This window comes from Protomyctophum parallelum, assembly GCF_964188405.1.
Source record: "Protomyctophum parallelum genome assembly, chromosome: 15".
Taxonomy (NCBI): Eukaryota; Metazoa; Chordata; class Actinopteri; order Myctophiformes; family Myctophidae; genus Protomyctophum; species Protomyctophum parallelum.
This window is the reverse complement of record NC_139710.1, coordinates 38,099,545-38,112,526: the sequence shown is the minus strand read 5'-3', so window position 1 is coordinate 38,112,526 and position 12,982 is coordinate 38,099,545.

The following is a 12,982-nucleotide window of genomic DNA, read 5'->3' as shown; positions in this document are numbered from 1 at the left end:
GGCCCGGACAGGTGTCAACCCACAGAGCCTAGTCCTTCCATGTGCCAGAATGGTACCTCCCAGTCCCGGCAGAGTAGTTCAGGAGGAACGGATTGTGTGGCCCTGGTTTTTCCCTAATGGGACTTATCGAGGGTAGCTACTGGGACGTAAGTCGGGACTTGATCACTCCCGGCTGGGTCACCTGAGTGAGGGGTATGATGTTGCGAGACCCGAAACCCCGATGACCTTGGGATACATCACTGAGGATACGTCCCAGGTGCATCCATTTATGTATGTATTTTGTTATAGTTCTTCTATTTATAGTGACTCATAGGAATAGACTAAGTGACAACCAGGAATAGTCTGGTGACCACCGGAGAGACGGGTGGCAGCCGGAAATTAGATGGCACCCGGGAGCAGTATGGGTTGGCGCCCCAGCCTGTGTCTTCCGTGAGGAAGAAGCCCAACAAACCCACGGTGAGGCCTTTAGGAGGGCCATGCAAGCCTCAAGCGGAGCCTGCGGCACCACCAAGGGCAAGGTGGAGACTGCGGAACCGTTGCGGCTTGAGAATCCACCATTCCTGAATAAAGTGCCTGGTGCTGGGAGTCTGGTGCAACGCACAGGGCCTGACCTGGTGAGACGTAGGAGGGGCCCGGACAGGTGTCAACCCACAGAGCCTAGTCCTTCCATGTGCCAGAATGGTACCTCCCAGTCCCGGCAGAGTAGTTCAGGAAGAACGGATCGTGTGGCCCTGGTTTTTCCCTAATGGGACTTATCGAGGGTAGCTACTGGGACGTAAGTCGGGACTTGATCACTCCCGGCTGGGTCACCTGAGTGAGGGGTATGATGTTGCGAGACCCGAAACCCCGATGACCTTGGGATACATCACTGAGGATACGTCCCAGGTGCATCCATTTATGTATGTATTTGTTACAGATTGACCATTGTACCAAAGGGAAATAAGTAAATTCAATTTTAAATTAAATGGAGAACATGACAAACAACTTTGCCCTTAAAGATGAAGCACCAAATACACTCACCCCATGAGATAAAGAGTCGTCAACAGAATCCTAATCACAGACGTGATTAGAGTCAAAAACAGGATTCAGACGATCGGACGCCCATGACAGCTTGATGACATCTTACTCTGATGGGGCCTCTCCACCTATTGAAATATGACAGCTGAATTCTGAATCTATGACATGTTTTTCAGTATATATGTTTGTGCAAAATGATGTGACAGTTGTTCAGAGCACTTAGGAGAATTCTCTCTCCACTATTCTTTACACTTTGTACAAGCTTTGAACCTGAAGATTTTCACTAAACTTGGATTGTTTTAAGAACGTCTCTTGTGTCAAAATCCTTTCAGGTCTTTTGCACGACTAAGTTTCACTAGAGTTCCTCTTGGGGGTTTTTTATATACTTTGGGTTCTCACTTTTCCAGTGAAGATTTATTATATATATTATATATATATGTAACCTAGGCACTAAGGCCCGGAAACAGAACCAGACTACGCCACAATGGGAATTTCACCCAGACCCCTTTTCCACCAGTTGGTTCCCAATGGGAACCGGTTCAGTTCTTTTTGGTTTTTAGTCCATGAGCCAGATCTCCAAAATGGGTGGGCAAACTATACCCTATATTAAATTGTTTATAGGATCAATACAAGTAAATTAATACATGATAACCCTTCCACAGTAGTACCTTTTTCATATTTTTGATTATTTTGCATATTTTCCTACATAATGCCTCATTTGCATATTTAAAAATGTAAAAATTGTAATATAATAAATCATTGCCTTCATGTAAGTACTCAATTGGGGAAGTTTCATGGTGATAACAATCTAATATATGTATGGTTTTGCCTACTCAAGTCATAATTAACGTTCCAATTTTGGAGCTCTGGCTCATGGACTAAAAACCAAAAAGAACTGAACCGGTTCACATTGGGAACCAACTGGTGGAAAAGGGGCCCCAGAGAATACAGTATATGTACAATACAAGTTGCAAGCCCACTGGGCAAAGATAAGGGGAGCAGAGACGTGCAGTTCCAGTTGAAATATATATTGTTTTATTGAATTATGTTTAATACAATAATGCTACTTAAAAGTGACTTTAATCACAGGTAAATATCAAAAGGATCTAAAAAGGCAATAGCCTAATATCTTAAAACTACAAATACCAGTAGCCAAGGGGTGCCAAGGTGTCCTTACTGACAGGAGGAAGGCAGGGAGTGAGGGAGTGAGGGGAAAGAATCACCGCCACCAAGGACGCACACACTTCACATCAAACACTGCAAGAAAAGAGAATACAATTATACACACAGCACTGGTCTCACATTAAACAAATAGCATGCACTATAGCTAAACCCCAAGACAGCCTACAGGACCACGTGACCCACCACCTGTCGGGACTACAACTACAGCACCCTTAGCTACTGGCACTAATATAAACTGAGGCAGAGCCCAATATTACATTACACGTTGTGTTCAAGCATTATCAAAGGGGCATCAAGTCTGAGATACTATAAGTTTGCACCAAAACAAAGTAAACTTAAAGGTATATTCAGTGATTTCACTTAATTCAAATATCACTTTTTTTTTGTTTTGTTGTGATAATCCTCCCTACTATAGAGTGTGCTGGCCATATAAGGAGTTCCTCCCTGTCCCCAGTTAACCCCTGGGGGTCAAAAAACCGTAGGTTTCGTTTTTGACTCTCTATCCTGATTGGACGAAAGGCGTGGTCCCACAGCCAAAAACGAAACCTAAGGTTTTTTGAGTGAAATCACTGAATATACCTTTAAACAAAAAACAAAACGAAATCATAAACAAATTAACGAGGACAAAAACAGCAGAGGCAAGGCAGACTGGATTGGGTTCTCCTAATACAAACAAAAAGATACCATTAATACCTGGACATGATTAACTGATTTCAAACTATAGTCTAGTATAGCAGATCTGCCTTACCTCGGTTAAATGGTTCAAACACATATTGGGCAGACGTGCAATGCCTCCGCTTGCAAGGCAAACGAGGGCAGATGAGATGACAGGGGGGACAGCTCTAAGCCTTGGTTGAACAGTACCAACTGTACCAACCCACAGCAGCCTATCCCAGGGTGGGATTCCCACTGTCAGATGCCTGTAGAATAAGACACTTAGATTTTGCTCATAACTTTACAATTACACAAACACAGGGAGACCTTACATACCGTCAATGACATTCTCTTGCACATGCGACCCCAACACACCACCAGGCAAACAACAAAGCCAGCGCAGCTACTCTGATTGCTGGGTGTGGCTCCCTCTTATTCAGTGAGCAGCCAGGTCTATCAGCTGTCCTGAATATGGGTAATTAGGGTGTCACATGATTGGAAAAGCTCAACCCACTACATATATATAAGGTTGAGTTTCTGGTCTTTTGGCTATTTTAATAGCCTCACACAGATTTATTATCTGTCAAACACGCACAAACATTAAATCCCATTAACAATAAAGAGAATGTATAATGTTTGTTTTGACGCCGTTTGTTTTACATCACCATCACATCACCTAATCATAGCAACATGAGTTAGACTTTAATATATTAGCGGCCCTCACTTCACACGGGTGCGATTTAAAAAATATATATCTTCATGCTTTGTGGCACTGATCTGATTCCCCATGGCTGTCTGTCTACACTTGGGAGAAACAACAGTGCATGTCTCCCTGTCGAATCAAGGCACTCTCAAAGAACATCGATCACTTCTAGGAGTATGCACAGTATGATGCAATAGGTTTCTGTGGAATACTGTAGGCTTCTGTAGCTTGTGTTGTCCTAGAATGTGTCGCTTTCGCTCAAAATCTAGCACTCCAAAGTGTAATGTCTAGCCGTTACTGTACTTTAATTCACAGCGCAAGCGCAACAAAATCAATGCGAGGCATATAGAAGGGACTGTTACCACTATTGTGGTGACACATGGCACAAAACATCAATTAGGCTACAACACGTAACATGCACCATTGGCTCCCCAAAATAAATCCAGTCCGATGATGCGCTTGTCCTGGATGTCAGCCAGTCAGAACTGGTGGGTATAGTCTTCTATTGTCTGCTGATATTGGGATGCAGCCCTTGACTTTGCATCGCTCACACTGTTAGCAGCCATTCTGGCACCCATGCCTAATTCAATTGGCTTCAGTGGCTTCTCTGGTGGAGGTTAACCTCGCCTCACCAGGCTTTCCACCACCTCGGAGGCAGCGACGGCTCCAGAAAATTGTGACTGTGGGTGCTATGGAGGGGCTGGCTATTTAGAGGGGGGGCTAATGAATCTTGGTTTACATAGAAGTCAGTCAATTTGGCTTGTTTGGAGGGGGGTCCCTGCTCGGAGGAAAGCCTGGTCTCTGTTTCAAAAGTCTGTATGATCCTGTCGGGAGCGGATGATATCGTTACGTCATGTTGTAGTATTGTTTTGTAGTCGACAGGCAGGAACAACAGGCGGCGGCAACTTCCTTTTCCCTCTCAATAAAAGCTCTCGTAGCCTGTAGCTTTTATTGAGAAAAATCGGTTTGAGGGAAAAGGAAGTTGCCGCCTGTTGTTCCTGCCTGTCGACTACAAAACAAGGTCAAGGTCAAGGTAAACTTTATTGTCCACAAGGGAAATTTGTCTTGGGCTTTCACCCCAGCTACAGCTACACATAAAACATCAATGACAACAAAAATACATTACAGAGGAAGACACAACATTACACAATTGCACACATGATGTGGATAATCTAGCCTCACGTAGTTACCGCTGTTTCAGAGCCTCGTTCAGCATCTTAGTTGATGCTGATACAAATGATTTTTTAAATCTGATGTACTTCCACTTTGGTTCTTTGTATCTTCTCCCAGAGGGCAGAAGTACAAACTCACCATTTAAAACATGGGTAACATCACTGACAATCTTTTGAATTCTTTGAAAACAATACTACAACATGACGTAACGATATCATTCGCTCCCGACAGGATCATATACCCTAAATGAAATGGTGCCCAGGCTACTTACAGTAATTGGGCCCCTTCCCTACTTCCTTCACAGGTGTTGCTGATGATACTAGTACTAATGAAGGCTCGTTAGGCTCTGTTCAATTCTGCTCAAACAGAGTCACGGTGCTGCTATTGTGCAACGTTGGCTCACTGGAAACCCCACCAGTGGGTCTCAACGTGTCCTTGAGTGAGCTCCAAATGGCCCTGTATGGGACGTAACTCTGAGGGTGTACAAATGGAACACTCAACAAGCGAGTGTACAAATGTACATGGGGGTCCTTGAAAATAAAACGTTTGAGAACCACTGTAACACTAAATGGAAGAAAATAAATTGAAGAGTTATTCTGTGTGCATAGAGCCCATGGATCATTACATCTTCCACTCCTTCTCATCTCTGACGTGGTCACTCAGAACATGGCTGGTGGTGAGATAAATATGATTCCAAGTGGGGCCTTTTGATTGTTTACCGTCTTAGTATACATATGATAGGCCTACGGTTGATGATGCTGTGTGTTTGGACGTGTAAACAAATTTAAACTTTTAATTTGATTTATTTGTATTTTTATTTATTTATCTTGTTTTATATTATGTTTTTGTGCTCATACATAATGTCCATGCATACGTATTATGTTGTTGTTGTTGCTTGTGTTTGTTTTTTCTGTTTATTTGTAAAAAAAAATCCAAATAAAGTACTGATCATAAAAATAATAATAATAATAATAAAAAGAACATGGCTGGTGGTGGAATGTAGTATTGGCTCTACACACTTTGCTTCCTTGACAGCACTGTGTGGACTCTGTGGGATGGATAGGGATATCTCCTGAGTGAAAGATTATCAGACAAACAAAATGCTTGGGAATTGTGGGATAGCTGCATTAGATACATTCGTGCAGTCGTTTTCTCTCCATCTGGTGGACAGTTCACCAAAGTGGCCATGAGAAGAGAACCCACTGCCGGATGCTGTATAAACCCAAGGGTGCATGGCGGTGTATCCCAAGCATTGAAGCAATCTCGGGATACACTGGCGCCATCTGGCCAGTGGGAGAGATCAGCCTCTTCAGAGGTTTATTCCTGTACCACCACCCGGTGGCAAGCAAGCATCCTTCATGGTGGCTTTCTTCCAGGCACACATATTCACAATCACAACACAAGCACACCAAACAGTCTCAAACCATGTCAACCCATTCGTAGAAGGGAAAGGACGGGGCTCCGTATAGGGGCGCATACGTTTGTCCGACGTCACGTACTAACAGTCCGACATGTGTGGCCGGTTAAGACACATGCGTGGCCGGTTAAGAGTAAGACTCACCCGTGGCTCCTGACATGTGCGTGGCTGTTTAAGACACATGTGTGGCCGGTTAAAGGCTCATTCATAGTCTGGATTTTCGGTGGTTAGGTGACCACCGCTCCGGTGGTGAGCTGACCACCGGAGCTGAAATAACATTGAGCGGTGGTGATTAAAAACAGAGAAACGGGCTGGGCGGTGGCGGTGGTTTGCTCTTCACCGCGGCTCGTGACGTCATGTTGTAGTTCGGTGGTCACCTAACCACCGAAAATCCAAGACTCCATGACTTAAGACTCACCCGTGGCTCCCGACATGCGTGGCCGGTTAAGACACACCCGTGGGCCGTGGCTTCCGTGTGCGGTTAGGGTTAGGACGGTTAAGGTTTCGGGCTATTGCATGTCGGACTGTTAGTACGTCGGACCAAATACAGTATATGCACACCTCCGTATATAACACATTGAGCACAAACCCCACATTAAAACCCATTCAATACCTTGCATGAACATAACAAACACATGCATGTCATCATGCCACAGCTAGCCCGGAGGCTACAGCTATACTGTTCAACCTCGCTCCTTCCCTAGCAAAGGGAAGGTGGGCGTCAATTCCACAAACAGGAGAATGGGCTGATAATTGGAGGCCTCCTTTTAAGCCTTTTCTGACGAACACTAAAAGCACCTGACATTTCCCTCCGACAATTATGGCATGGACCAGTACGATTCCCGCTCACTCAGAGCAAGCGATAATGGTCTGGAGGCCAAGCAACGCTTAAAATACAGCGACTTTGGAGTGCTATTTTTAGCTCCACATTGCCGAGATGCACAGACGTAGGAGACCGCAAACCTGCCTGTACATTATCGTCTCTGGTGCATCGGGACGGAAGTGTTTCCATCTCAACTGAATTAGGAAACACACAGCACGGGCTTGGCTAATATTTTACTGCAGTAAAGCAACTTAGTGTCACAGACACTTTACTATATGGGGGGAACATCAGACAAAAGGTGTGTGCCTCTAAAACAACATGAGGAGGAATCTATGCAAACAGTCCGCTCAGCTGTTTCCCCATCTGCCTATGCCAGACACGGTCGGTGATGCATGTACTGTAACTCCCAGGCAAATGGCTATATACCCCAACATAACAAATGAAAACGTTTGGGAACCACATGGCATACAGCAGGTGTCAATCTAGATCTTTTTTTCGATTAATTGTGCAACACTACTACAAGCTCGCAACACGCCGACGCGTTGTGACTTGTGAGCTTGTAGATCGGCTATTTTCAGAGTGGATCAGTGGAACCAAGCATAAAATGACTTCTAGGCCTACTGGATCTCTTCTCCACTAGTCCCGTTTTTGTTGATGAAACTGACCGTACAGTTTTGTCTTAGTCATCGTAGGTTACTTTTTATTTAGTTTTCTTCAGTGAAAAAAAGTATAGTCGAATAGTGTGATGCAACCACCGAATGTCTCATGCAGTGCCAGTAGGACATTAGGACATATCTCACCAACTCACCCTTTGTCAAGTCCCGCCCGTGGTTGTGCCCCTCTTCGCACCCATTGGTTGCCGTTGCATGGTTGGACAAAAATCCTTTCTCTCCATCCACTACCATTGAAATAACATATTTTTCAGTTGCTTTGTATTGTATATTCTGTGTTCTCAATTCTTATTTTAAACTTGGTGTCAGTAAAAAAGAACATCACAGGTGCAACGTGGTGACTGGGCATATCATGTTTTTTTTATTTTTTTTTATGACGTTTTAGCAAATTCAACATAAACTAGAACTGCACTCTGTCGAGTGCATACTTGCTTGTTGCACACTAGTAGGCCATAAATGGCCAACTATTGGCTGGGCTGTGTGTGCTCCAGTTCCTGTCGATTTTATCCAATGAAAGCCAATGAAACTGGTCAGATGACCAATGATATCCAATGAAATCAACAGGAACTGGAGCACACACAGCCCAGGAAAAGTGTGGATATGTATATGTAATTTGTCCGTCCCAGCCAACCCGCCACTTTTTATGCGTATGCACCGTCCCAGCAAATTGTGCCTGATATGGCAGTGGTGCCAGATTACATACATACATGTATGTAACATGTATACATTACATGTATACACAGGAGCATTACCTTTAATCCTCCCAACACTAAAACATATCGTCATTACGTCACCATCGAAAACCAATTAGACACGATTGATCATTCAATTTTAATACAGCGTCTGGAGCACTGGATAGGCCTGTCTGGTACGGCCCTGTCCTGGTTCTCCTCCTACCTATCAAACAGAAGTTACTTTGTCAATCTAGCCGAGTTTGACTCAGACAAACACAACATCAGTTCTGGTGTCCCACAGGGCTCGATTCTTCCTCTGCTGTTCTCCTTGTACATTCTGCCATTGGGCGAACTCATTACCAATCACGGAGTCAATTTTCATTTCTATGCTGATGATACCCAACTATATCTTTCTGTGGCCCCAGATGATCCCTGTGCTTTAGACCCGCTGTTGACCTGTCTGTCTAGCATCAAATGTTGGATGAGTGAGAACCTTCTCAAGCTAAATGAGGATAAGACAGAAGTTCTCATAATCGGTTCTAGCGAGCAGAAAGAATCAATAATAAGCAGACTTGGCAACCTGACTGTAGAAAGTAACAGTACAGTAAAGAACCTGGGGGTTATTATTGATTCTGAATTGAATTTTAATTCACACATTAATCATGTTACCAAGATTGCCTTAGAAATATTGCACGAATCAGAGCCTATTTGTCCTTGGACGATGCAAAAACGCTAATCCACGCCTTTGTTTTTTCTCGGCTTGACTACTGCAATGCGCTCTTGTCAGGACTGCCTAAGAAAACAACTGACAGACTACAACTTGTCCAAAATGCAGCAGCTAGAGTTGTAACTAGAACTAAGATGAGAGAACATATTACTCCAGTTTTGGCATCACTGCACTGGCTTCCTGTTGTTTTTAGGATTGATTTTAAATTTATTTTACTTGTCTATAAAGCTCTCAATGGTCTCGCACCTCCGTACCTCCGTGACTGCCTACCTAGATATGTCTCTAGCCTCCCCCTCAGGTCCTCCAATGCTGGCCTACTTGAAGTGCCTAAAAGAATGTGCACAAAAAAGTATGGTGAGGCAGCTTTTTGCTTCTATGGCCCAACAGCCTGGAATAAACTTCCATTCGAGCTCAGACACGCACCCTCTGTAGACATTTTTAAATCTCAACTCAAGACTCACCTCTTCACCCTTGCTTTTAGTTGAGTTTTTTTTCTTTCTTTTTTTTATGTTCTTATATTCAATTTTGTCCTCTGCCATTGTTCTATCATTTTAACTACTTGTGTTTTATTGTATTTTATTTTTGTGTCCTGCCCTGTGAAGCACTTTGAGCTGCATTTATGTATGAAAAGTGCTATACAAATAAAGTTTATTATTATTATTATTAATTACACTCTGGCATTGGGTCCTTTAATCCACATATTTCTTACGTCATCATTGATGCAAATAAAACAGCAAATTGTGCCTGATTTGCTGGGACCAGATTACATACATGACCATATTTATTACGTCATCATTGAGAGCTAGTCATACAGATACTATATATATGTAATTTGTAAGTTGATTAGTGGTACTGTGGTTACTTTGCGCCAAAAACCGTCCCAGCCAACCCGCCACTTTTGATGCGTATGCAAATAAAACAGCAAATTGTGCCTGATTTGCTGGGACCAGATTACATACATGACCATATTTCTTACGTCATCATTGAGAGCTAGTCATACATATGTAATTTGTAAGTTGATTAGCGGTATACTGTGGTTACTTTGCGCCAAAAACCGTCCCAGCCAACCCGCCACTTTTGATGCGTATGCAAATAAAACAGTAAATTGTGCCTGATTTGCTGGGACCAGATTACATACATGACCATATTTCTTACGTCATCATTGAGAGCTAGTTATACATATACACACCATGTACTCTGGTCCCAGCAAATCAGGCACAATTTGCTATTTTATTTTACAAATTACGTATATGTATGACTAGCTCTCAATGATGACGTAAGACATTATGGTCATGAATGTAATCTGGTCCCAGCAAATCAGGCACAATTTGCTGTTTTATTTGCATACGCATCAAAAGTGGCGGGTTGGGCCCAGGCCGTAGCGTAACGGTCTGGGCACCGGACTGGTGATCCAGTCGCGGTGTGCCGCGGGTTCGACTCCCGAACCCGACACGGCCTTTACCGCATGTCATCCCCCCATCTCTCTCCCGTTTCCTGTCAGCCTACTATCTGTCCCTTAAAAATCAATAAAAGGCGTAAGCCGCAAAAAAAAAAATATCAAAAAAAAAAAAAAGTGGCGGGTTGGCTGGGACGGTGCATACGGACCGGGCGAAAATATTACTTGTGTGCTCTGCTTGCGCAAGTAACAAGGCTGAACCAGGGCGGAACAAGGCAGAGAGAGCCTGCTGGTTAGTCAGTCAGGGACCAATCAGAAGTCTGGCAGTCAAATATATGGCCGAAACTTGCCCAAATATAGAGACTGCCGGACATCATGCTAATTTTACAGCGGAAGACTGGCCGTGGATGAAGTCTGAGATCATGTGCCCGTTAGACCTGATCTGTTTTTTGAGGGGTGCTAGCCCCTCCTATGCTCAGCTTTGTGGGTGAATTTTCATTCTTATCCCAAATTGCCCCTTTTCATAGGGAGGGTGGGCTTGCCTTTTTTTCTTTTGTTTTATCTTCCACACGGTTTGCAGGTTTACATACACATATTAATAATACAGTAATACCTTTTATGACTAAGACACAGGAAATATAAATAACTAGAACTGCACTCTGTCGAGTGCCTACTTGCTTGTTGCACACAACTAGTGCGCAAGCAGAGCGCGCAAGTACTGTCGACCGCTACAAACGGTCAAATCTCAGCTGGTGACGTATATGTCACCAGCGTATATATCCGTATATGTCGTATATGTCGGGTGGATTAAAGGAAATGCCTCTATGTATATGTAATTTGTAAGTTGATTAGCGGTATAATGTGGTTACTTTGCGTATGCCCCGTTTGATGCGTATTTATCGTAGCAGCATATGACGTCAGGGTATAACTGGTACAACTAGCTCTCAATGATGACTTAATAAAGATTAGGATTAAAGGACCCAATGCCAGGGTGTAATTGGTTTTCGATGGTGACGTAATGACGATATGTTTTAGTGTCGGGAGAATTAAAGGTAATGCCCCTATGTATACATGTATGTAATCTGACACCACTGCCATATCAAGCACAAGTAGTCATTATGTCATACGCTGGCATGGCGCATACGCATCAAGCGGCGACATACGCATCGAAGCACTGGACGAAGACTATTACTATTACTTTGTTCATTCCTAAACCCTCACCCAGCCCCTTCTCCATGGGTTTTTCCTGTAAATTCCTACTGGCAGGATATTTCCTGTGTAAACGGTATACAATAAGAAAATAAAGAAACAAAATAAATAATAGAAGTACAACATTTATGTCATTATTGTATCTGTGCTTTGTTGAGTGCCGCCCCCCCCCCCCAGCCTTCTTGAAGCTTGAGCATTGAGACTGGAGGAAGCCATGTTTTGATGACACTTTACTACAGTATACTATATGAAAGAGGCACAGTTTGTGTTTTAACAGCATTTCACTTATGAGCTATTGATCACAGAAGCTCAAATCTGCAAACGATGCAATTCACCGCTGGGCCGTTCCAAACAATTTTGATCTGACGACACAATTGCTTCTTGATTGATTAAATTCTCTGAAAGATTACAGGCAATTATGAGAATCTCTCAATACAGAACCACATAAAACCAACCTCGTCTCCAAGAGAAGTTGAGTTCTCCCTTAAAGGACAACTTCAGTTTTTTTTCCAACCAAGGTTCATGTTTTAGGTTGTTATTAGAGAAAGTAAAAGATGAGTGTAATTCTTTTTTCATTTGCTGCTTTATTTTGTTTTAGCGATTTTAGCTATTTTTGACAGGGGGGCGAACATGGGGCTAAATATGTATTTTTTTTTTTTTTTGTTAGCGATTATTTTTATTATTATTTACTATAGTCCCTACTAGACCCCAGGGAATTAAGTCTGGCCACAAAAGATCACAGGATCTACTGAATGTGAAGGGGGGTACTATACGGGGCTGCCATACTGTGTTGTATGGCTCACAGGTCAGTTTGTCACCCCCTTCACATTCAGTGATCTTTTGTAGCCAGATGCAATTTCCTGGGGTCTAGTAGGACTATAGTAAATAATAAAAAAATATAAAATTTTGTAAAAAAAATCCCCATGTTCGAATGCCCCCGCCCCCTGTCGTAAATAGCTAAAATCGCTAAAACGAAAGAAAGCAGCAAATGAAAAAAAAAAAACATTAATCTTTTACTATCTCTAATAACAACCTAAAACATGAACATGAAAAAACTAAAGTTGTCCTTTAAGCCTACAGTATATGAGCTCCTCTAAGTTTTGCTACACTTGGTACACTACACTAAAAATGGACTATAAACTTTAAGCTGATATTAAGTACATAGATAACTATGATTTTACAATAAGGACTTAACTGGTCCTGTATCTCTGTGCATCACTGGTTGATATGGGACAACATACAGTAGAAGCTAATAATAATTATGGTTATTCACAGGGTAGTTTCTCATGGTGAAGACCAGGGTTGGGCAACTTTGACGATGGAGAGGGCCACTATT